Genomic DNA, 5074 nt, shown 5'->3' on the forward strand with positions numbered 1-5074 from the left:
GAAGCGGTTCTGTGAAAATGTAATTTAATCAGAAGCCACTGCCACATTTCTGGATAGGGCTGCGTTCAGAGTTTCTTGTCTTGGCAAATCGCGCTGTTAAGACACTGAGGCCCTTTGCAACCACATACCTATGTGAGAGTGGATTCTCGGCCCTCACTAGCATGAAAACTAAAAATACAGGCACAGACTATGTGTGGAAAATGATTTAAGACTGAGACTCTCTCCAATACAACCCAACATTGCAGAGTTATGTGCATCCTTTCAAGCACACCGTTCTCATTAACCTGTGGTGAGTTATTCACCATTTTTGATGAACAAATAAGGTTTTATATGTAAGATGGCTAAATAAAGAGCAAAATTATTGATTATGATTATATTATTATTTGTACCCTGGTCCTATAAGAGCTCTTTGTCACTTCCCATTAGCCGGGTTGTGACAAAAACTCACACTCATTCTTATGTTTAATAAATGTATGGCAGGCTTACAATAATGACAAAAAACAACATTTGAGAGTGTGCTGACCCTGGTGCTAGAGAGGGTACACAGCTGGAGGTTGAATGTTTGAAGAGGTACAGGACTATAAAAAGCTTTGGAACCACTGTGTTAGAACAACGGTTCTCAATCCTGGTCCTGGGGACCCAAAGGGATGCATATTTTTGTTTATTCCCTAGCACTACACTCCTGATTCAAATCATCATCTCATCATTAGGCTTTGATGATTTGAATCAGGTGTGTGATCTTTAGCCATGGTAGTTGATTAGATAAAGCATTGTAGAGCGAGTGACTGATCGCTTGAATTCCCTTACAGACAGAGAGATGGGTCATATGTGAGAGTATTTAAGGTCAGTCTGTTCATCGGTCAAGGGCAACAGTGACGAATGACGATCAAACGATGTCAGCCTATAATATGATGTCACCCTGACTAACTGTTAAACACTGTATGAGAGCCGGCATCTTATTACATCATCCTACGTATGTCATCCTCCTCATTATATAGTCTTAAAGAAGCAGACAAGATATTCATAGGTTTTTACTGTGTTAACTTCTCATTAAATACCTGGTCATTTCGCTACCAACATTTCGCCCTTCAAGGGTCAATAAAGGATCAATCTAATCTATCTACTGTCAAATAAAGTGATACTGTTGTTTTCCTCTCGCTCAGCGATCTGTTCAGTGTTGTTTAAGACCCGTATGGGCTGTCTGAATGAGGAGGTTCCTGAAGAGACTCAGAAGTTCATCGTCTCAGTAGGAGAGATGTTCCGCCTCTCTCCAATCATCATTCTCTTCCCCAAGTCCACCTGGCCCTACCTCCCCTTCTGGAAACATTTTGTGGCTGTCTGGGATCACCTCTTTAAAGTTGGTGAGTGAATGAATTGAGGAGGAGTGAGGAGTGAGTGAGGGTGAGTGAGTGGTGAGTGAGTGAGTGGTGAGGGTGAGTGAGTGAGTGAGTGAGTGAGTGAGTGAGTGAGTAGGTGAGTGAGTGAATGAATAAGTGAGTGAGTGAGGGAGTGAGAGAACAAGTGAGTGAATGAGTGGGCGAGTGAGTTAACGAGTGAGTGAGTCAATGACTGAATTTGTGAGTGAATGACTGAATAAGTGAGACATTTGTATGGCATCACATGCTCTATCATGTACACTTATAAAAAAGGGTTCCAAAATGATTCTTCGGCTGTCGCCATAGGAGAACCCTTTTTGGTTCCAGCTAGAACCATTTTTGGTTCCAGGTAGAACTATTTTGGGTTCCATGTAGAAACCTCTGTTAAAAGGTTTGTTATATGGAACCCAAAAGGCTGTACCCTTATTCTAAGGGTACAGCCGAAGAACCGTTTAAGGTTCTAGATAGCACCTTTTTTCAAAGTGTATAACAAAGATTGAAAAGGTAGACTGCACAATAAAATTTCACATAACATTACACATTATCACATACCCATGAACTCAAGTAACCTCTACTGCAAACTTGTGAATGAGGAGGATGTAGGATATTTTGAGGGCACTCACGCTCTCACTCGTTTCACATATGAAAATAATGCAATGTGTTTAAGTTGTTGATGATATGTTATGTGACATAATGTTTCTCATGTGACATAATGTTTCTCATGTGCATGAGACTCGAAATTGAGCTCAGTGGCATCCTGTTTCCATTGATCATCCTTGATGTTTCTACAACTTGATTAGAGTCCATCTGTGGTAAATTGAATTGATTGGACATGATTTGGAAAGGCACACACCTGTCTATATAAGGTCCCACAGTTGAAAGTGCAAGTCAGTGCAAAAACCAAGCCATGAGGTTGAAGGAGTTGTCCACAGAGCTCCCAAATCAAAATCAAATCAAATGTATTTATATAGCCCTTCTTAGATCAGCTGATATCTCAAAGTGCTGTACAGAAACCCAGCCTAAAACCCCAAACAGCAAGCAATGCAGGTGTAGAAGCATGGTGGCTCAGGTCCTCCGATAGAAAGAGAGAAAGAGAGAATTAGAGAGAGCATACTTAAATTCACACAGGACACCGGATTAGACAGGAGAAATACTCCAGATATAACAGACTGACCCTAGCCCCCCGACACATAAACTACTGCAGCATAAATACTGGAGGCTGAGACAGACAGGGTTGTTTCGAGGCACAGATCTTGGGAAGGGTACCAAAACATTGCTGCAGCATTGATTGTCCCCAAGAACACAGTGGCCTCCATCATTCTTAATTGGAAGAAATTTGGAACCACTAAGACTCTTCTTAGAGCTGGCCGCCCGGCCAAACTGAGCAATCGGGGGAGAAGGGCCTTGGTCAGGGAGGCAGCGCAAGTGGGGACACTTCAGGCTGAGGTATGAGTTTCACACACAGGCAGCTGGTGGCACTTTAATTGGGGAGGACAGGCTCATAGTACTGGCTGGAATGGAATACATGGAATGGTATCGACACATCAAACGTGTTCGATACCATTCAATTTACTCCATTCCAGCTATTATGAGCCATCCTCCCATCACCAGGCTCCTGTGGTTTCACAGATCCCCATCTGCTACACAAGGAATTGAGAAAAGACTTGAGATTTACCCTAAGCATCTATATTGTGCTGCTTACTGTAACCTCTGACCTCTGTCCCAATACAGCGGAGGAGCAGGTGCTTCAGAAGATGGAGGAGATCGAGCAGAAGGTTTGTCTGGGCTAGCCGGTGGAGGGAGAGTACCTCACACACCTCCTGGTCAGTGAACAGATGTCTGTCACTGAGCTACTGCTGGCTGGGGTCGATACGGTGAGGTGTGTGTGTGTGTTTTTTTTGTAGCGCTGTTTCACAGTAGGGTGTGACAGGGTGGCGACAGTAGTGGAGAAAGGGGTGAAGGCCTGGTGGGGGACATGTTTTTTTGTTGTTATTTTCAGCTATTTTAGATTGTGAACATTTTCAACATAACCACATTAGCTACCTACGTCAAAGACAGTCACAGTTAACACCATAACAGTATCAGTACCATTGTCTCTCATTGGTGCCCGCCTCCCTAATCAGACCATAAAAATATAATTACTGGTCAATTAACATAATACTAATATTATTAGCCTACAACCTATTCCTATTGTAATTGTATTTCTATGCTGCAGACATCCAACACCATCTCGTGGTTTCTGTACCACATGGCCCTGGAGCCAGAGATCCAGGAGAAGCTGTACCAGGAAGTGATCAGTGTCTGCCCAGGGGACAAGGTGCCTACTAGTGATGACATCACTAGAATGCCCTGGCTCAAGGCTGTTGTCAGGGAGACACTACGGTAAGTTGTCAGTCATCTGTCATTCCGTAAATTCACTCATTATAAAATTCATAATGGGTTATTAAAGTTATTATATTCATAATGAGTTATGTGTTGTTACATGCAGTATTCGTCAATGTGCCTATAATTTATTCTTAATTACTCAAATGGAGCCAATCCTTTCCTCTCTACCCCTCGTGACTCTCTTCTATGCTCTCTCTGCAGGATGTACCCAGGAGTACCAGGAAACGCCCGTATCAATGTGGAAAATTGCGTTAGTTGTGGGGCACCACCTCTTCCCCAAAAATGTGACTTACACTTCTACCATCTTGTACTGTTGGAAATGTTTGCTATTGGTGAACTAAAGTACTTTTATTTTCATCCTGTGTGTGGAGATACGATCACACTTGTATATCCAGAGATATACATTCACTTTCACCCTTAACTTCAGTATTTTATTTCATTAAAATCCAAGGTAGACTTTTGGTTTGTTAATATCGCAAAAACCATTAAACGCTATGATGAAACTGGCTCTCATGAGGACAGGAAAGGATGACCCTGAGTTGCCTCTGCTGCAGAGAATAAGTTAATTAGAGTTACCAGCCTCAGAAATTGCAGCCCAAATAAATGCATCACATGGTTCAAGTAACAGACACCTCTCAACATCAACTGTTCAGAGAAGACTGAGTGAATCAGGCCTTCATGGTCGAATTGCTGCAACGAAATCTGTCCTTTGGTCTGATGAGTCCATTTTTGGTTCCAACCGCTGTGTCTCTGTGACGCAGAGTAGGTGAACATGATCTCTGCATGTGTGGTTCCCACATGAAGCCTGGAGGAGGATGTGTGATGGTGTGGGGGTGCTTTGCTCGTGACACTTTCAGTGATTTATTTAGAATTCAAGGCACACTTAACCAGCATGGCAACCACCGCATTCTGCAGCGATAGGCCATCCCATCTGGTTTGGGCTTAGTGGGACTATCATTTGTTTTTCAATAGGACAATGACCCAACACACCTCCAGGCTGTGTAAAACCTATTTGACCAATAAGAGGGATGAAGTGCTGCATCAGATGACCTGGCCTCCACAATCACCCAACCTCAACCCAATTGAGATGGTTTGGGATGAGTTGGACCGCAGAGTGAAGGAAAAGCAGCCAACAAGTGCTCAGCATATGTGGGAACTCATTCAAGACTGTTGGAAAATAATTCCAGGTGAAGCTTGTTAAGAGTATACAAAGCTGTTATCAAGGCAAAGGGTGGCTACTTTGAAGATTTTAAAATATATTTTGATTTGTTTTTGGTTACTACATGATTCCATGTGTTATTTCATAGTTTTGA

The 5074-nt window shown here is 42.6% G+C and overlaps 1 pseudogene; it reads left to right on the forward strand.

The window, feature by feature from the left end:
* Window positions 1-1255: 1255 nt before the first annotated feature.
* LOC145862534 (sterol 26-hydroxylase, mitochondrial-like) lies at window positions 1256-4102 on the forward strand (annotated as a pseudogene).
* The last annotated feature ends 972 nt before the right edge of the window (window positions 4103-5074 follow it).

The sequence above is a fragment of the Salmo salar genome, chromosome 21 (genome assembly GCF_965601325.2).
Source record: "Salmo salar chromosome 21, fSalSal1, whole genome shotgun sequence".
NCBI lineage: Eukaryota > Metazoa > Chordata > Actinopteri > Salmoniformes > Salmonidae > Salmo > Salmo salar.